The following is a 22,355-nucleotide window of genomic DNA, read 5'->3' on the forward strand; positions in this document are numbered from 1 at the left end:
GATGTGTTATACTCGCCTATATATTGCAGCAGACGTTATAGCGTTGCAAAGATGAGAGAGGTTTACCGTCATATCTACTTCTTTCTCCGATGGATTTCTTTTAAAAGACATCTTATAAGCTCGCTTGAGTGCATCTCGCAGCCCTAAAGTATCGTTTTACACCGTACCTCTTCACCGATCTCTCTTTTCATCTTCACATCCTATGCAACACAACTTTTCGTAACTTATAAATATCTTGTGTGTAACTTATATCCCAAAAAGTTTTTTACAATTTCTTATTTTTTGGCCTTGTTATAAAAAGAGTGACTAAATAATATCAATAAATAATTTTATTCTATTGTTTTTAAAATTAATTCAAGTATTTTTTAACAAGTTTTCAGACTTTGGTGTCACTTTTATTTTAGTTTTTACTATTAAAATTCCGGCAATGAAGTTAAATTTGGTAAATATTACCTTGCTCTAATAGGTGTAGGTGTACTTTTCCTATCAATGTCAAATTTATCATATAACAAGGATACCAAGGAGATATTGCTTTATGAACAAAATTTATTATTCTCCAAGTTTTCCGTAATTTTTTCTTTAGAAAATAGCCTTAGAACCACAGTGAAAAAAAAATTGTATTAATCTACGGTGTCTTGTAATATAATAATTTAGAATTCTATTAGAATGGAAATATTGTGTATCGATCAAAGGGCTCTCATTTATAAAGTACGGTTGTCCAGAGAAACTTAAGATGTAATTTTAATACTAATTATTGGGTTGGAGGAAATAAGTAGAATTACATTCGTGAAAGAGTTAAGTAGTTAAGTAAAGAAGATATGGGTAAATACTACACTCAAAGTACACAGATCTTCTTGCATCATTCTTTCACTTATTTTGATTTTATGCTTATTTCGTCCAAGATTCCTAAAGTTAGTAAATGTTACCCAGATCTTCTCCCCATCTTAAAAAAAAAAATCAGGTTTATAATTTATCTGTTAGTGATCCATTGATTTGTGGAATAAGAATATATGTTATTCTCTTCCTTGTTCAAATCATGAGTCAAATGATTGCTGCTACCAAAGGACGACGTACTTACTTACGTATGTAATTAGCAATTTACGTATGTATTTAGTATGTAACACGGAACGCTTGGCCGTGGAATGTTGAAATTTTGTATTAAGGACTGTGTTTTAATATTAATTGAAAATTATAATTTAGAATCGTATTATTTTTAGATTTTCTTAGCAAAATCTTCTAAAAATTATATATTTATTTAAAAAAATAATTTTATTTAATTTTTTGACAGATAATAAATACAGTGTCATGCTGGTACTAACTGTACATTTTTTTAAATTGTATTCAATTTAAGTGATTGTTGAAAATGATTTTATTAATTACCGTTGACATTTAAATTCAAATATTTTATTAGAAAAATTATTTTCATTTATAATTAGAATAATTTGTAAATTATAAATTTCAGAATAATTACCCTTTCCTTCAAATTTATATTTCTGGACATCTTTTTCTTTTTGTTATGAGGAAGTTATATGCACTCGTGAAAATACGTTCTTACAACTCTTGTTACGTAATAGATCACTATTATTCGTATCTATGTGAGTTGCTGATTAAGAAAAGTTTCAGATTTCTGGTGTATCATTTAAATAAAAGTTAATAATTACACTGATAAATATAATTTTTGTTTCCTAACATGAGATACATGATTTTAATCTGTTTTTTGATGCTGAAAACGAATGTGAACTCAGAATCTTTCTATCAACCACTGTTATTGAAAAACATTTAAATTATAATTAAAGGATTTTTTTTCATTTTTCAACTTATAGTTAGTATTTTAAGCTCCTGTATTGTATTTTAGCTCATTTTTTTTATTGTTTAACTTTGCATAATTTGTAAGCTATAAATAAACAATATTAGGCAATGAATTAAATCATATCGGAATGTTATGTCTTCGTATGTATTACTGAAGAGTGAGCCTTCATGGACAATATTAATCATGTCTGTGCAAGTCATAACCTGTAGCTGAAAACACAGCTGTGTTTGTATTAAGCACTGGATTTAGGAATGAATTAATTTTGTTCAGTTTGTTAACATGCAGTGTCATAATGCCTCGAAATTGTGTAAATGATCTGAATACCTTTTGTTGTGTATATGGTGAATTTACCCGTAAAATCAAATAGAAAAAAAACCAAAGGACTCCGTTATTAATTCGCTCAAAATGACAATGCGTCTGGGTCTTTCTAATATTATGCATTTCAAAATGAATATCGGATTTTTAAAATTATGCAACTCAAACAGTTCTTCCTATAAGTGTTTAATGTGAGCAGAATACGTCACACATCCAGCCGATAGGAGAGTTCATTCCATACTTTAATCAGCAAGTGTGAAGTAATTGATGCGAAAGCTGCTTCAATCCTGTGTCTCAAGTGGAGTAGGTCAGCCGGTAACGGTGGCGCATACACTTGATCCTTTTTTAAACCCCCAAGAAAAAAATCGTTCGGTATCAGATCGGGAGTACGTGGAGATACGTACTCCCGATCGTACGGCAAACAAGCCCTGTCATCCGGTCCACGGGAGAGAATTTCATTCGACCGATCACGTACAGCGTTATGCTAGTGAGGAGGTGCAGCATCGTTTTACCAAGTAAAGTTGTGTGGTTCGTATTGCAATCGAGGTCAGAGGGGGCCATAGTTGTAGCATACCAAGACAGTTCATTCCAGACACACTTGCTTCCGCGAAGAAGAACGGCCCGTCAGGATACGGCATAAAAAATATTCAGTTTTGGGGAGTCTCGTTCTCACTGAAATATTTCGTGAGAATTTTCTGACCCCCGGATGCGGACATTTGGAATATGACACGATAAAGAAAGTCTTCATCGTCACGGTACGTCATTTCATTTGCGAAGTTTGTACGCAAACTTTAGAGCTTCTTACAGCTGTAAAAAATATAAACGCATTTGTAAGCATTTCCTTTAAACCCTCCACACAGAATCGTTAATTCGCGGCCGGCCTTCCTAACGGATTTCCTAGGACTACGCATAAAATACTCTTACACGTTCAACGTTGTCTTCGGACACACTTGGTCGTCCTATACTCTTCCTTTTATATGTGCGCCAGCTATCTAAAACTGTTTGAGTCGCTCTTTCATTCACGTTCATTTCACGAAACTCGTTATTCATAATTATAATAGATTTAAACCTATCTTTAAATAACTAAGTTTGTTACAAACCATCTTGTAGCGTAATTATAGTAACATTAATTATTACATAATTCAGAACGCCTTTATTAAACAAACAAGTTCTGAAATAATTGAAAGAGTAATCGTTATGTCGTAAATCATGAATTTAATGTAAATAGTGGTAAAAGCAAGAAGTTACGGACTCGTCTCTTCAGTAATAGGAATTGTCAGACGTTTGCACTCGTAATATAAGATCTTAGTCAAAGAAAATGTTATTGTACGTTTTATTACTGGTTTTTTACGCTTTTTTATCGTGTTATTTATATATATTTCGTGAACGTTGAATACTTTCATATAAAAAGAGAGTACGTGGTGTACGGATAAGAAACATACATACATGTATAACCATTTCAGGTAGTTGTGTCCTGCAGAGATCGTAAATTAATACGTAATAAAAAGAAAAACCTTATTTATGTTTGAGCTGTTTGTTCATGATTCTTCTTCTCAATCTCGTACACGTACACGCACACGCACACGCACACGCACACGCACACACACACACACACACACACTTCTTCGTCTCGTACACGTGCACACAATGATAGTGATATGCACATTCCTCACTCATTCTCTTTCTCTCTCTCTCTCTCTCTATATATATATATATATATATATATATCCTATATATCGATCTTTCTCACTTCCTCCCACTCTTTCCCGCCATCCTTCATTCTTATAATCTTCTTTTGAAGTTTTTTTGTTAATCAATTTCTATTCCCTTTCAGCTTACAGTTTTGCTGTCTTAAAATTACTACTTCAAAAATTTATTTACACATTTACACTACACATATTTACGTTTAATTTTTACCATTTATAATTTTTTTTTCTTTTTTTGAAATATTTCTCAGTTTAACCGTTTATTAATGACGTAGTACTTGTATTGATTAACTGACTCATCGTAAAACGAACGCCATTTCAAAGTATTTTAACACTGATTTTTATTTTTGATCCTGTAATAGTTTCATCCGAATAAGTTACTTATTACATCAAAATCGGAATATTAATAAATTATCAAGAAGAATTTAGAAATAACGAAAAATCTTAAATTTTAATAATTTTTGCGTATTATTCGTCAAAATTTAAAAAAAGTATACACAGATGCGCAGTACTTCTTCCTGGTACGTCTTAAGTAGTAGTTTGGGGGATTGGTAATATAGTTGCGGTAAAGGGAATAATATATCGCGACATGAAGCCAGTCACTAGTTCTGTAACCCATCCCCACCTCGTACATCAAATGAGCTTTGTAAATTTTAACGAGTAATAACAGTAATAAAATTCAATTAGGTTACCAGAGTGTTAATTTCAAGGTGCTGTTAGCACCTTGAAATAGGAGTCGGGGTCGTTGTGAGTAGAACGTGCATTGTGAGGTCCAATATTTTTGAAAATACAGTTAATAGTGATCGTTATTGTGCTGTTTTAACAAACTTCATTAATCAGTTAACAGAAGTGGAAGTCAATGACGATCTGTTCCAGAAAAATGGCGCTAAAGCTAACGGGTCAGTGACGTTTTTACGAAATGTGTTTGATGAACGATTCATTTCATTTTGAAGGGTTTTTGGCCTGCCCGATTGCCCGATTTGACTCCCCCAGATTATGTTCTATAAGGGACAACGAAACAAGCAGTGTATCGCGCAATAGACCGCACACGATTGACGAACTAGAAACCGCAATAACAGCACAGTACGAGACATTCCAGGACATCAGCTGGTCTTGTATTGATGTCGGAGGAGGTCATTTTCAACACCTTTTATAAACTATTCCAGTTATTGTAATATGCATTTCTATAAAATAATGAAATAAAAATATAAAGAAACTTTCTTAATTCCAATTAAGAAAGTTTTGTTATTAGAATTCCATAATTTCAGTGCACAACAACTTTCTGAACGCTCTGGATATGATTATAATAACACCTAGTTATTCTTTAGGAGATTTTTACTTCAGTTTCGCTATTCTCCAATTCATTTCTCATTCATCTATCGTTTTATTTTTGTATTTTATCAACTTACGTAATTTAAAAAGATAATTTTTCTCTTATTTTTTAATGTTTTTAGCCGTGTAAAATGAGAAAGAACTTATAGGATATTTTTGTTCTTCTTTTTAAAAATGAATTAAGCTTTTTTTACTTCTCGATTTTATTTTTCTTCGTTTTCAAAAAGTTTCAAGTTAGTTCGTTAGGTTCAGTAATTTCTCATTTCATTCTGGATTCCGTAAATTTGGTGTTACAAAGTTTTTTTTTTTGGTCTTCAGTCATTTGACTGGTTTGATGCAGCTCTCCAAGATTCCCTATCTAGTGCTAGTCGTTTCATTTCAGTATACCCTCTACATCCTACATCCCTTACAATTTGTTTTACATATTCCAAACGTGGCCTGCCTACACACTACCTGTCCTTCCAATATTAAAGCGACTATTCAAGGATGCCTTAATTCCAGGATGTGGCCCATATGTCTGTCTCTTCTTTTAACTATATTTTTCCAAATGCTTCTTTCTTCATCTATTTGCCGCAATACCTCTTCATTTGTCACTTTATCCACCCGTCTGATTTTTAACATTCTCCTATAGCACCGCATTTCATCAAAAGCTTCTAATCTTTTCTTCTCAGATACTCCGATCGTCCAAGTTTCACTTCCATATAAAGCGACACTCCAAACATATACTTTCAAAAATCTTTTCCTGACATTTAAATTAATTTTTGTAAACAAATTATATTTCTTACTGAAATTTTTTTTTAATAATTAATAATTAATATTTTTCTTAATTCCTTAATCACTTTATAGATTTCATTTCTACATGGAATACATTTTACTGGTTTGCCTGGTATCTATAAAACTTTAATTTCTTTGATGGGAATTAAGCGAAGATTAGATTTCTATAAGTAGTGGATATCATTTGTTTAATAAAATTTACAATTACCGAAACAGTATTTAGTGAATTTTTAGTATTTAGTGAAACAGTATTAGTGAATTTTTTGTATTTATTTTGTATCTATTTGGGTCAACAGTTTGCAGCTTTCTAGAATATCTGTTTTTAAATACGTACGTCTGGGTGTTTTTATATATATATACATACATACACACACACACACACACACACACACACACACACGAGTATATATAATCTCATTATTTTTAACTTACCGGTAAATCCTTTTTAATTTTATATTTTATTTTAATAATTAAAGCTACAAGGAATGTGTATTTTCCTTAATGAAGCTATTTTTATTAAATAATTGTACTCGATTTTTTCTCGTTTAATTTTATTCTAAACCTTTCGTTTTCTTTATCGCTTATTTTATTTTGAAATGCTGAAAGCAATCGCTTAAATTGCTTACAGCAATTACTGAATTAGAACCAGAAATAGAGTTACCTTTTTTTAATGTAATTGTGTAGTTCAGTGTACCGACTAAAAGTTGGAAGAAAATTACGTTTTGTTTTACACTACTTACATTTATGTATGGTACTTCTGTTACTCTGTGCTGGATGATGGCACTTTAATTCTTTTTAAAATCCCAGACGAATAAAAAAGAAAATATTATGTTATTTTAGTTTTTATTTTTTTAGTGTATATTTTGTGTGTTTGCTGTAAAGAAGACATCAAATGCTCTTTTCTGATTCGTGTTCTGAATAAAAATAACGTTCATCCTTAAACGAAAGCTCCTTACGTTTTTCTCTTTACAAAATTTATTCGTTATAAATTTAAGCCTTTTATTTATAAATGAATTATTCTTATGTAATAAAAATTTCATATTTTGTTAGTGTAAATTAAAAATTTATTAATTTTTTTTATCGGATTTAAAATATAAGAAGTTTGGAATACGTTCTTTATACGTTATTGAATTTCTTGTTTGTTCTTCTATAACTTATATGCCAAATTTAAGAAATTGAAATGGCTTCTGATTAAATTATTACTCGGAAAATGGTTGATAGATGGAAAACAACAGTTTTCCATCTATCAACCGTAGAAGGATATCAACCATCTAGCGATATAGAAGGATTAGTTATTTGATGTTTAATTTTGTATGTATTTATATTTTTAAGAATTTTTTTCTTGTTTCACGTATTTAGTGATAAATGAATGTTTCTTTTAGTTTTCCTTAAGTTTAAAAAAAAAATTAAATAGTGAAATAAAATTGCTGAATAAATATAAAAATAAAATACAAAACCGTTACATTAAAAGGAAAGTAGATTAAGAAAACCCATTGAAATTTTTACTTTTATTATTTATTTTCAAACTCATCGGTAAAGATTTGAAATATAAGATTCTTGAATTTGTTTTACTTTTGTGAGAAAAATATTTACTGTTTGTTTATTTGAGTGTTGTTTTTTGTATTAAACACTTTATTTTAAAAAGTTATTTTTATAATTGAGCCAATTTTACCTCAACCTATTGTTTGATTCGAACGATACTTTCTATTGTCATTATAAGAAAAAGGAAATTTCTAGATATTTCATTTTTGTTAAGGAGAAAAGGTTCTCTTTTTTTTATCGAAAATAAAAGAAATAACTAACAAACTAGACTTTTCCATTATTGTTTATTTGTTTTTTCCGTTTAGTTTTTGTCCTCGTTTATTTTTCTAGAGCGATTAAAATATATTTCATATTACTAGACAACGTAATTGTAATTGTAATTCAAACCAGATTAATTTTTTATCAACATTTCTTTAAATATTATTTTTATCTTTTATGCTATTATGCTAATGTTGTGCGTTATTATGCGTATAATTTAAGTAATATGCAGATTAAATAAAACGTTTCAGTAAAACATGCGATTGATTAATTACAATAGCAAAATATATAGTTTCGGTTTTCTAAGACAGCATTTTTTCATAATTTCGTTATATACCTTCTTAAAAACACAACTATTTCTTTGTTTTTAATAATTAAAAAAACTTACAACTACGGGTTGTTTCTGACGCACGGCTTACACACAAAACTTAATTTAAAATATTTATCATTTTGTTTGAATATAATATTTTTTCGTTTATTTAAATCGCGCGGATGTGGCGTTTCTAGCGGCGACTGTCGGCACTAACTAAACTAATGTAATGTAATTTCACAACATACGTAGAACAAATTTCGTTTGTACGACTGGGATTAACGCACAAGATACCGAGTCAATCGAGCGATGGCGTTCGAGACCCGGTCAGACCGAGTTACTTTTTTACAATTTACTTCATTTTTATTTATTTCAAACCATTGAAAACCGGTGCATTCAGCGCCACTCACCTCTGCCGTCACAGCGTAACAGATGACTACAACAGCATTTTTTGGGATGTAGGTGCGATTTTGCGAAAACATTATTTTGCAAATATGTTAATTTTTAATCGTTTACAAATTGGCGAAAGAAAAATATGATCTTAATTATATTAGGTGAAATCTCGAAATACTGAGTGTGATTTTGTTCTACGCCTCAGCCCTTTGACCTCATATATAGAAGTAATTGACCAAATTTCGTCATAATCGGTCCAGTAGTTCTGGTGGTATAAGGTGATTTATGTACATACGGACATTAACATCTGGAAAATTTCCATCCGGTTTTTTTTGGTTCCTTAGATGTCAAAACGTCAAGATTCGGTGAAAACCGCGTATGCTCAAATTGGACCGATTACAATACTTTCCCTTCTTAGAGCTATAGCGCTATCTAGACGGGATAGCAAAAATTTAAAAACACGATTTGCCAAAAAAGATCGTTGCTGTTTAATATACGCTTATTAAAGAGCGTGCGGGTGACAATTTTGTATATAGCATAATTTGTTTAAATATATAATAATTTTTCAAATTTGTTTAAATATATATTTATATATACATACATATTTACATAGCCTATGACACCCCCGGTAACGTAAACTATCCATGGTGGGATCATACATCTAAATCGGTTCAGCCGTTGAGCTGCTACGGTGGAAAAACATGCGTACACCCTAAATACATTGCACTGCTTTTGGGGCAATCGTGCTTTTGGGGCAATCGTAAAAATACTCGCGTTTCTGTGAATAATTACAAGTTGATATTTATTATAAATATTATTATTATACTATTTGTATCATTTAAGTTAAATGTTCAAAGAATCATTCATTAGCTTTATCCAGTACCGGCTTAAATGTTTGTTTAGTTACGGCTTACTCTCTTGGGCCTAACGCTGTTTATATTATACTTGAGTTTCTAGCTTGCAAGAAAATCGTTAAACAAGAAATAACAAAAATAAAAATACATTTCTTGGAAAACAATGGCGTATTCTTTTCGGATATGTTATAAATTCTTTATTTTTGTAAACTTTTTTGTAAACATTTTTAATTAAATTTTATTCGTTTGTAATTATTATTCAGAGCTTGACAAAAGAACATTAGAGAGGAGTTTTTTAAATAATTTAAATCATTAATCTTATTGAATTCTAATATTTTATTAATATTTTTAGACAGATTTTTATTTAAGTGCAGCTGTTTTTACAATTTAAGTTATCAGAATTAATATTCTTGTAATTAATTTTATTCATTAAATTACACTGAGATCTAACAAAGCGTCAACAAAGTATTTGTATTTTGGTTGTGTGTGTAGGCAGCCGGGCTACAATCATACAGTTGTGCCAACCTTATAGCCGTCAAAAACTTTTTTTAAATAAAAATTTCCCTACTTTTGTTTTTATAGTTTAAAAAAAATAATAAACGTCTTTTTAAACAACTATATATCCTCATTACGTTATCACAGTGGTAAGAAGTAAGCGTTCAGTCCCGTTTAATTACTCTTAGATTCTGCTCCAAAAAAAAAAAGCTCTATCCAACATCGAATGGAAAATCTGTTTAATTGAAGACATTACTAAGCAAAACCGTGATTCAGAATTTCTAGAAATCTTTTCATTAAACCTTTTATAAAATTCGAACTATGGACTTCTTTCTATCTGTCGCTCCTTTTAGTCGAGGAGAAAAAAGAATGATCAATTCATACATTAATAAAAAACAACTTTTTACGATCAAAGATTCGAACTTATTTTAAAGATCCAAATTTGTACGGTTATCAGAATAATGAAATTCGATACTATTCATAAAAAAACATAGGTTTCTTAATTTATTATGACGAGATATTAATAGATATTTCGTGAAGTAAATATCAGTTAAAAACATATTAAAATTAAAAAAAAAACCTTAATAGAAAAAACACATTAAAAAATCAAATAAATAAAAGAAAAAAATACAAAAGAGTGACTGAAGTAATAATTAAGAAACCATAGAGAATAAATTAACTGTCATATGAAACAAAACAAGGTAGTTTAATAGTACTGGATATAGGTGTCTTCTAGTACGTATATTTAATTACTAAAGTAATATACTTTAAAAAAATAATAGTACTTTATACACTAACGTGTATGTTATGTAGTTTAAAAACCTACCGGCACATATTAACAAAGCCACAAACATATATATATTGGCAATACATTAATGAAAAAACTCTGAAGTATGAGAACATTCTATAACACGCATAAATTAAAGTTTTAATTATTTATGAATTGCTAGTAAATATTACCTGACAAGCATTTTTACATTTCACAGAAATGAAAAAAAAATATTCACACACATTCACGTGTAATAGGTTTGAAAACTGTCATGAAGTAACAAAGCGATTTTAAAGTGAATCTGCATTATAATTCTTTAGAGGTATATTTTTTGAAGGTATCATTCTATGTACTACTAGCATCCCCGTCGCGGCTTCGCTTGCGCTATATGGTTACATATGGTAAATTGTGTATCGACCAATATTTTTGTCATTTAGACGCATTGTTATTTTTAAATTATAAAAGTTTATCTTCTATGTAAATGTTAATATTATTCATTTACGTATTTGTAACTTACGAAAGCAATGAAACGGAAAATATTACGAAAGCTATAAATTATAAAATATTAAGTTTCTTTCTTCTTCTTAGGAACGCCGTAATGTTTACCGCAGTTCAAACCTCTCCAAGCTCTTTACTATATAAATCATCAAAAATAAACAACGTATAAATAACGTAAAATGTCTTTTACTAAATTTAATGGCGTATAAATCGAGAGATATCGTCTATATCGATTGTCATTGCGTATATCGATCGTTTATTTATCAATACCGACTTGCTCAGAAAGTTATTTAATTTAAATATTAAATATTATGGAACTCACTCCTGGGACAAATATAATAAATTATGAAATTTTCAGCGAAATCGGTTCAGTAGTTTTTGAGATACTAGGGCACACACCAAATGAAGATTGTCTTTTATTTATGTAGATTGTTGTTTTAATGAGAAAAAACTTGCGGTCAGTGTTTTAAATAATTCTTACAAAATTACTTTTTAATCACACGTCGTCACATATTAAAAATCAATTTTTTTTTTTAGCCGTTAGACGTTTTTAATTTTAAATATATCATTAGTCTTTCCTTTTTTCATTTAACAAATTAATGTCCGTTCTTATTCATTGACATACATAAAGATTATGGAGGTAGAAGAATTTTGTTATTTGGGAAGTAGAATTACTAAAGATGGACGAAGCAGGAGCGACATAAAATGTCGAATAACACAGGCGAAACGAGCCTTCAGTAAGAAATATAATTTGTTTACATCAAAAATTAATTTAAATGTCAGGAAAAGATTTTTGAAAATGTATGTTTGGAGTGTCGCTTTATATGGAAGTGAAACTTGGACGATCGGAGTATCTGAGAAGAAAAGATTAGAAGCTTTTGAAATGCGGTGCTATAGAAGAATGTTAAAAATCAGATGGGTGGATAAAGTGACAAATGAAGAGGTATTGCGGCAAATAGATGAATAAAGAAGCATTTGGAAAAATATAGTTAAAAGAAGAGACAGACTTATAGGCCACATACTAAGGCATCCTGGAATAGTCGCTTTAATATTGGAAGGACAGGTAGAAGGAAAAAATTGTGTAGGCAGGCCACGTTTGGAATATGTAAAACAAATTGTTAGGGATGTAGGATGTAGAGGGTATACTGCAATGAAACGACTAGCACTAGTTAGGGAATCTTGGAGAGCTGCATCAAACTAGTCAAATGACTGAAGACAAAAAAAAATACATAACTAACTACCGTACATTTCTGATGATGGAAATAATTTTCTGAAAGCGGCGGTAGAACGTGTATTACTATTGATAATTTTTTGTAAGCGGTTTTATAAATTATAATTATAATTTTATATATTATACATATCAACGCAGTTAATGATGTTAAAGAACAACTTAAATCCGGAGTAACAGTACAAGGTGAAAAAATAAAGATGTTACGATTTGCTGATGATATAATAATTCTTTTTTTTTTTTGTCTTCAGTCATTTGACTGGTTTGATGCAGCTCTCCAAGATTCCCTATCTAATGCTAGTCGTTTCATTTCAGTATACCCTCTACATCCTACATCCCTAACAATTTGTTTTACATATTCCAAACGTGGCCTGCCTACACAATTTTTCCCTTCTACCTGTCCTTCCAAAATTAAAGCGACTATTCCAGGATGCCTTAGTATGTGGCCTATAAGTCTGTCTCTTCTTTTAACTATATTTTTCCAAATGCTTCTTTCTTCATCTATTTGCCGCAATACCTCCTCATTTGTCACTTTATCCACCCATCTGATTTTTAACATTCTCCTATAGCACCACATTTCAAAAGCTTCTAACCTTTTCTTCTCAGATACTCCGATTGTCCAAGTTTCACTTCCATATAAAACGACACTCCAAACATACACTTTCAAAAATCTTTTCCTGACATTTAAATTAATTTTTGATGTAAACAACTTATATTTCTTACTGAAGGCTCGTTTAGCTTGTGCTATTCGGCATTTTATATCGCTCCTGCTTCGTCCATCTTTAGTAATTCTACTTCCCAAATAACAAAATTCTTCTACCTCCATAATCTTTTCTCCTCCTATTTTCACATTCAGTGGTCCATCTTTGTTATTTTTACTACATTTCATTACTTTTGTTTTGTTCTTGTTTATTTTCATGCGATAGTTCTTGCGTAGGACTTCATCTATGCCGTTCATTGTTTCTTCTAAATGCTTTTTATTCTCGGCTAGAATTACTATATCATCAGCAAATCGTAGCATCTTTATCTTTTCACCTTGTACTGTTACTCCGAATCTAAATTGTTCTTTAACATCATTAACTGCTAGTTCCATGTAAAGATTAAAAAGTAACGGAGATAGAGAACATCCTTGTCGGACTCCCTTTCTTATTATGGCTTCTTTCTGATGTTCTTCAATTGCTACTGTTGCTGTTTGGTTCCTGTACATGTTAGCAATTGTTCTTCTATCTCTGTATTTGAACCCTAATTTTTTTAAAATGCTGAACATTTTATTCCAGTCTACGTTATCGAATGCCTTTTCTAGGTCTATAAACGCCACGTATGTCGGTTTGTTTTTCTTTAATCTTCCTTCTACTATTAATCTGAGGCCTAAAATTGCTTCCCTTGTCCCTATACTTTTCCTGAAACCAAATTGGTCTTCTCCTAACACTTCCTCCACTCTCCTCTCAATTCTTCTGTATAGAATTCTAGTTAAGATTTTTGATGCATGACTAGTTAAACTAATTGTTCTGTATTCTTCACATTTATCTGCCCCTGATTTCTTTGGTATCATTACTATAACACTTTTTTTTAAGTCTGACGGAAATTCCCCTTTTTCATAAATATTACACACCAGTTTGTATAATCTATCAATCGCCTCCTCCCCTGCACTGCGCAGTAATTCTACAGGTATTCCGTCTATTCCAGGAGCCTTTCTGCCATTTAAATCTTTTAATGCTCTCTTAAATTCAGATCTCAGTATTGTTTCTCCCATTTCATCCTCCTCAACTTCCTCTTCTTCCTATATAAAACCATTTTCTAATTCATTTCCTCCGTATAACTCTTCAATATATTCCACCCATCTATCGACTTTCGTACCTTTCGTATTATATATAGGTGTACCATCTTTGTTTAACACATTATTAGATTTTAATTTATGTACCCCAAAATTTTCCTTAACTTTCCTGTATGCTCCGTCTATTTTACCAATGTTCATTTCTCTTTCCACTTCTGAACACTTTTCTTTAATCCACTCTTCTTTCGCCAGTTTGCACTTCCTATTTATAGCATTTCTTAATTGCCGATAGTTCCTTTTACTTTCTTCATCACTAGCATTCTTATATTTTCTACGTTCATCCATCAGCTGCAATATATCGTCTGAAACCCAAGGTTTTCTACCAGTTCTCTTTATTCCGCCTAAGTTTGCTTCTGCTGATTTAAGAATTTCCTTTTTAACATTCTCCCATTCTTCTTCTACATTTTCTATCTTATCTTTTTTACTCAGACCTCTTGCGATGTCCTAATAATTCTAGCCGAGAGTAAAAAAATTTAGAAGAAACATTTAACGGTATGGATGAAGTCCTACGCAAGAACTACCGCATGAAAATAAACAAGAACTAAACGAAAGTAATGAAATGTAGTAGAAATAACAAAGATGGACCACCGAATATAAAAATAGGAAGAAAAAAGATTAAGGAGGTGGAAGAATTTTATTTGGGAAGTAAAATTACTAAAGATGGACGAAGCAGAAGCGATGTAAAATGCCGAATAGCACAGGCGAAACGAGCCTTCATTCAGAAATATAATTTTTTTATATCAAAAATTCATCATGATCCCAAAGAAAGCAGGGGCAGATAAATGTGAAGAATACAGAACAATTAGTTTAACTAGTCATGCATCAAAAATCTTAACTAGAATTTTATACAGAAGAATTGAGAGGAGAGTGGAAGAAGTGTGGAGAAGATCAATTTGGTTTCAGGAAAAGTACAGGGACAAGGGAAGCAATTTTAGGCCTCAGATTAATAGTAGAAGGAAGAATAAAGAAAAACGGCATAGATGAAGACCTACGCAAGAACTATCGCATGAAAATAAACAAGAAGAAAACAAAAGTAATGAAATGTAGTAGAAATAACAAAGATGGACCACTGAATGTGAAAATAGGAGGAGAAAAGATTACGGAGGTAGAAGAATTTTGTTATTTGGGAAGTAAAATTACTAAAGATGGACGAAGCAGGAGCGATATAAAATGCCGAATAGCACAGGCGAAACGAGCCTTCAGTAAGAAATATAATTTATTTACATCAAAAATTCATCATGATCCCAAAGAAAGCAGGGGCAGATAAATGTGAAGAATACAGAACAATTAGTTTAACTAGTCATGCATCAAAAATCTTAACTAGAATTTTATACAGAAGAATTGAGAGGAGAGTGGAAGAAGTGTGGAGAAGATCAATTTGGTTTCAGGAAAAGTATAGGGACAAGGGAAGCAATTTTAGGCCTCAGATTAATAGTAGAAGGAAGAATAAAGAAAAACGGCATAGATGAAGACCTACGCAAGAACTATCGCATGAAAATAAACAAGAAGAAAACAAAAGTAATGAAATGTAGTAGAAATAACAAAGATGGACCACTGAATGTGAAAATAGGAGGAGAAAAGATTACGGAGGTAGAAGAATTTTGTTATTTGGGAAGTAAAATTACTAAAGATGGACGAAGCAGGAGCGATATAAAATGCCGAATAGCACAGTCGAAACGAGCCTTCAGTAAGAAATATAATTTATTTACATCAAAAATTCATCATGATCCCAAAGAAAGCAGGGGCAGATAAATGTGAAGAATACAGAACAATTAGTTTAACTAGTCATGCATCAAAAATCTTAACTAGAATTTTATACAGAAGAATTGAGAGGAGAGTGGAAGAAGTGTGGAGAAGATCAATTTGGTTTCAGGAAAAGTATAGGGACAAGGGAAGCAATTTTAGGCCTCAGATTAATAGTAGAAGGAAGAATAAAGAAAAACGGCATAGATGAAGACCTACGCAAGAACTATCGCATGAAAATAAACAAGAAGAAAACAAAAGTAATGAAATGTAGTAGAAATAACAAAGATGGACCACTGAATATGAAAATAGGAGGAGAAAAGATTACGGAGGTAGAAGAATTTTGTTATTTGGGAAGTAGAATTACTAAAGATGGACGAAGCAGGAGCGATATAAAATGCCGAATAGCACAGGCGAAACGAGCCTTCAGTATGAAATATAATTTATTTACATCAAAAATTAATTTAAATGTCAGGAGAAGATTTTTGAAAGTATACGTTTGGAGTGTCGCTTTATATGGAAGTGAAACTTGGACGATCGGACTATCTGAGAAGAAAAGATTAGAAGCTTTTGAAATGCGGTGCTATAGGAGAATGTTAAAAATCAGATGGGTGAATAAAGTGACAAATGAAGAGGTGTTGCGGTAAATCGATAAAGAAAGAAGCATTTGGAAAAATATAGTTAAACGAAGAGACAGGCTTATAGGCCACAAATTAAGGCATCCTGAAATAATCGCCTTAATATTGGAGGAAAAGGTAGAAAGGTAAAATGGTGCGGGTAGGCGACGTTCTAATATGTAAAACAAATTTTTAGGGATGTAGGATGTAGGGTGTATACCGAAATGAAACGACTGACATTAGATAGGGAATCTTTGAGAGCTGCATCAAACCAGTCAAATGACTTAAGACAAAAACAAAAAAAACATACCAACGGGCCATCTTAAACAAAGTTAATTTCTTATTACCTGATTATTTTACAATAATTACTATTAAATTTATTTTAATGAAACGACTGACATTAGATAGGGAATCTTTGAGAGCTGCATCAAACCAGTCAAATGACTTAAGACAAAAACAAAAAAAACATACCAACGGGCCATCTTAAACAAAGTTAATTTCTTATTACCTGATTATTTTACAATAATTACTATTAAATTTATTTTAATGAAATTTTGAATCCACGTTTCTTGTATTCTCCTTAAAAAAGTCGTAAATCTTCATCATATTCATTTACGATGTATGAATTAAGTGTATCTTCTCTCTTTCAGATTTCGTTTAATAATTGACAACCGGTAATAGTAAACCGCCGAAAAAAACAGTTTCTAGTGTGCGTACAGTTGCCTGGAATAATCTGATCTGGCTACCGTTTCTGATAGAATTCTGCCACCGGTAAAGATTTAGACTTAGTAAGGTAATTTTTCATAGCGTTTCATCAACAGCGGCAACAGAATTATTTATTATTGCCCAGCAGCTGTACCTACGATCACGTGATACATCTACAGAACGAGGAATCAATAGACGAATTTCGTGACCAGAGGAGAATGTAATTGTTTTATATACTTGTATTTTGTATCGCTTTCTCTATTTAAAAAAAAAATATATATATATATGTATATACATGTAAGTGTCTTTGAATTAAAATTTTATTTTCTTACATTTATCTTTGGTACTAATTTTGTTTATAATGCAACGATCATGCATTTCACAGAAATTACAGTTTACAATTTACAAGGTTGAAGATTTGTACTTTCAAGTCAAACTAAATAAATATACATAAATCAAGATTTTTATTTATCGATTTTTAAATTAATCGAGAAATTATGTTTGTTCCACCTACAGAAAGGATACTGTAGAATTATATTGACATTTACATTTATGAAATGTTGCTGGATGCGTGAGGGTAAAAAGTGAAGTACGAAATAATTATATAAAATATGAAATTATTGAACAGAATTAATTGAGATAAATGAAAAAAACACGGCACAATTTGTTCTTTATTTTATTGATATAATACAAAGGAGTTTTAAACTCTAATTAAAACCGTAAGAGAGATATGAATATAATCCTTTAACAGTAGAAAACGTTGACGTCAACGGAAAATAACGAGTAGTGTAAACTACTGCTTTTCTAAAATGAAACACAAATCAGTTAAATCCAATTATAACTGGAATTGGGAGAGATATAATCTTTTTATAATTATTTTCTATTAATTATATCTTCGTTGGAATTATTTTGAAATTCAAAAAATATTTATAAAATTACAGATAATTTATTCTTTTTTAAAATCGCTTGATTTAAAAAAAAAAAATTGTTAAAATTCATGTACGCTAAATTTTTATATAAATAAAATAAAAATAAAGTGACAAATGAAGAGGTGTTGCTGTATTTGACTTTTCAAATTGATCTTTCATAAATTTCCTTGGCAAATTTTCCGTTTTCAAATAAGTTGGTTTCGTTATTAAGAAATAGAATAATATTTTTAAAAAAACGGTTGATAAAGCGATTTAAAAAACATCTATTGTGAAAAAAACTGTTTCTAATTCCTTTTTAAATTTCGAATGTAAAAAATCGGCAGTACTGTATTCAAAACTACTGGGTGGGTTTCGCGGCCATCACTTCAGCATTTTTCTTAACATGTTATAATATAGGGAACCAATATTCAGTCATACCTCGACTCTCAGTTGAGGGAAAATTTTGGGCAAGGCTTCATTGGCTTCAAGGCTTCAGGGTCCGTTTAAGAATCTGTTTTTTTGTAATACAGATAATGGAACTCCCAAAAGCTGCTGTTCGACTAGAAAGGTACCGGACCGGAATATGAATTTACAGAGCGCTGACGATGAAAATTATTACCCTTCCAATAATTAAAGGAATAAGGCGAGTACTGGTTCTACAAGCCAGGGAATATAAATACTTCCAAGGACTAGCTAGACTAGAGTGAGTATTACTGCGAGACCGTTTTCGGCGCAGTCGTGATAACAAACTAGAACAGAGTAGTCTGGCAAGCCCGTGTTCGACGCGGTTGTGGTAACGGCGAAATAAGTAAGCTTTTGGTTAAAGCGACTGAAGAGTATGTTACTAATATTCCAGTTTTGACCGTGGGCGAATACAAGAAGTTGTTCGGCGAATTGTTGGTAAACAGTAGTGAAAGAGACAGTATTTTATTCATTCATAATGTGTAGGATATAACGTGTACATAATTTAATTGTGTGAACTTTAGACTTTTTAATGTTATCTGGTTGTTATTGCAATATTAGGTATTAATATTAGCGATCACTTTAACGTTTCTAATTAATTGGACTGTATTCTGTTTTTTATAATTTAACTTTTATTAAAGTAATCTTGTCCTTTTTATTTGAATTACTATTTTGCATGTTATTTCTATTTATTCCCAATATTATTATTTTTTATTATTTATTTTTTTTTTTTTTTATATATGTTTAGGGTAATAAATTGTATTTGTAAGAAATTTGTACGTTTGTTAGTCTCTCAATACCTTTATCGAATCGCGAACACGCGACAATATACTAAGTAACGGTGATTGTAATGATAAAAAATAAACATATATTCAATTAATATACAAAAAATAATTTTTCGTTTAAAATAAGCCTTCCAGTTAGGTTATCTGGTAAAAAAAAAAAAAAAAAACAGGTTTATAAGAATCCCCTATAATAATAATAATGTAAAAATAAAGAATCATCGAAATCGAACGGATTTAAGTGAAATTATTTTAAAAAAACTATGAGTGGGTGTAAGATATATACGAAATAACATTTTATTATTTTTAGTATTATTAATTGAAAATAGAAAGTTAAGTTTCAAGTTTAAAACAACAAGCTTAATATAGTTTAAACATCTTAAATCAAGTTAAGAGTGGTGTGACCTTTAGAAAGCGACCATGGATAAGTACGCTTATTCTATAATAAATTTCATTTTGCACGTGTGTTTCTGTGTGACAATTTATCATCATGTAGACGCTAATTATGTAATATCGTACTTAAAAGCATTCGTTAACTGTATACATATTGGTTTAATAATAAATTCATTATAAAAACTATTAAAATTTCATCATTACCTATGTTCAATTATAAATAAATATCGCTTATATTGAATTAACGAAAAGAAACGATATATATATATATATATATATATATATATATATATATTTATATTTATATACACCCTCATATTAAGTCATTTAAAGACAATTAATGGCTTAGAAAATGAAACTACATTAATAAATAAATGTCTTCACAATAACATAAATCTAAGAATGCTATGCTTTACTGTTAACTAATAATTAGCCGTAACATAAATGATATATAGATTTAAAAAAAAAAATGAATGATTACTACATTCTTAACGTACTAGTATTAACTTTAAGTAATATGTTAACCTTCATTATAAATCGTAATCCAGGAATTGAGATTGTGTTTTATCCTATATAAATGATACTAATAAATTTTTAATAGTTTACAATTTAAAAAAAAAAATAATTTTTCTAACCGTTATTGTAATTGTTGACAGACAGGTTACTTTAACTTACTTCACCAGTTACTTGGCTTGGTTAGTTATGGAAAAAGGTGATTTAGAAGCTAACACCGAATACATACACATACTACATACGAACATTAAAATCCGGAAACTTTCCATCCGGTTTTTTGGGTTCCTTAGTTGTCAAAACGTCAAGAAAACTGCATATGCCCAAATTGGACCGATCGCAGTACTTTACCTTCTAGAGATATAGCGCTAACTAGACAGGAAAATAAAAGCAGTACATTAGTCTTCCCAAATCAGGTGATTTCGAAGTCGAGAGTTCCAGCGTTCAAGTCCTAGTAAAGTTAGTTATTTTTACACGAATTTTAATACTAGATCGTGGATACCGGTGTTCTTTGGTGGTTGGATTTCAATTAACTACACATCTCAGGAGTGGTAGAACTGAGACTGTACAAGACTACACTCATACATATCATCCTCATTCATCCTCTGAAGTATTATATGAAAGGTAAACAGGAAAAAGAAAGACAGATTACTTTACATGTACGAATCTCTGTCTCATATCTTTATTCTGAGTAAAAGTTTTTAAAAGTTTTTCTCTCGCATTTATCAAACAAATAAGTTATTAAACAGTATGTTTACATAACTTTCAAACCGAACCGAGGAGTTATTAGAAAGTATCCTTTTAATGCTGGTACCGTTCTGTTGCTACTAGCGCCACTATTGGTTGTGTATGTATGTCACTACTCGTCTATTGTCAGTTGTAAACTATTCATGCTTCAGCGTTAAACCTATACTGCATAGGTTTGTTTTGCAGTTGTGTTTTATTAAAATGCTTTATGCGATCGACGGAAGGGTTGTTTATGTACAATCTGGATCCTTTCAAGAAATGCGTTAAATATTCGCGGAAGATTTTTCAAATTCCAGTATCACAGGACAGGAAAATGTTGCATACTCAATTTGGTATACTTTAATACAAAGATTACAAAAGCAGTCGATAAATTGCTTACCTCGCCGAAATTTGGCATCGCTAAGATTCGGTATCGAGTCCCCGTTAGCTTAAATATTCGCTGTTAGGATGAAAATAAATGTGTTGACAACTGTAATAGATCTGTAATAGAACCAAAGCAGAGAGAGATTAAAGGTTTACTAAATCAAGAAGACTGACTAAAATGAGCGGTGGGAAAACATTTCGTTGTTGCGATCAAAACTTGTTTCGTTGGTATGAGGATAGCATTTTTGGTGTTTAAAGACTCAATCAAGTAATGATCTGAGTGCATAGTCTAATTGAAGTAACATATAGGAAGAGTTTTTGTGTGAAACCTTCGGTGTTAAAGACACGGGAATCGCGCTTCTGCGAATCGGTTAATTTATAGTTGAGGGTTGTGGTAGTAATAAGTTATGGTAGGTGGTAGTGGTCGGAAAAGGCTATACGAAGTCGAAAGTAGGTTGCGTAAATATACTGACGGAAACCTTTTCCCGAGGCATTTACATCGCTGGCATCCTGAGAGAGGTCAAACCGATGACCGTTGTATATTCAGAGGATCTAAACGACTACCTCCAGTAAAGCCCATCAGGGCTAGTGGTGTGGAGACCAGGATTGTCACAAGGTATCTTAATTATAACAACCGGTTTCTAAAAAGCATTACCAATAAACCGATAGATCTTATATTTTTTTTCATACGCGGCCGCATAGTTTCATTTAACCGGGCATGTTAATTCGTACAGTACCAGGTATTGGATTAATAATAATCCTCGTTGGTTGTTTGGGCGTCCACTTTATGATGAGAAAATCGGTGTATGTTGTGCTGTTTCTGATAATCGAATAATGGGCCAATATTCTTTGATAGGATTGTCAATGCAGAGTGTACTCTACAGTTTTTGAAGAATTCTACGCTCAGTTAACAATTTATGAAAACCTCTTTTTCCAACAAGACGGAACAATATGTCACATATTAAATTATTCATTAGCACGCGTTCATGAGCCTTTTACAGAAGAAC

The 22,355-nt window shown here is 31.0% G+C and overlaps 1 protein-coding gene across 6 annotated transcripts in view; it reads left to right on the plus strand.

Annotated features, from left to right (window-relative positions):
- The window catches only part of DIP2 (disco-interacting protein 2), a 651,591-nt gene that overhangs the window by 157,658 nt on the left and 471,578 nt on the right, over window positions 1-22,355 (plus strand). The gene's annotated exons all lie outside the window — the stretch shown is intronic.

This window comes from Lycorma delicatula, chromosome 8 (genome assembly GCF_047948215.1).
Source record: "Lycorma delicatula isolate Av1 chromosome 8, ASM4794821v1, whole genome shotgun sequence".
Classification (NCBI taxonomy): Eukaryota; Metazoa; Arthropoda; class Insecta; order Hemiptera; family Fulgoridae; genus Lycorma; species Lycorma delicatula.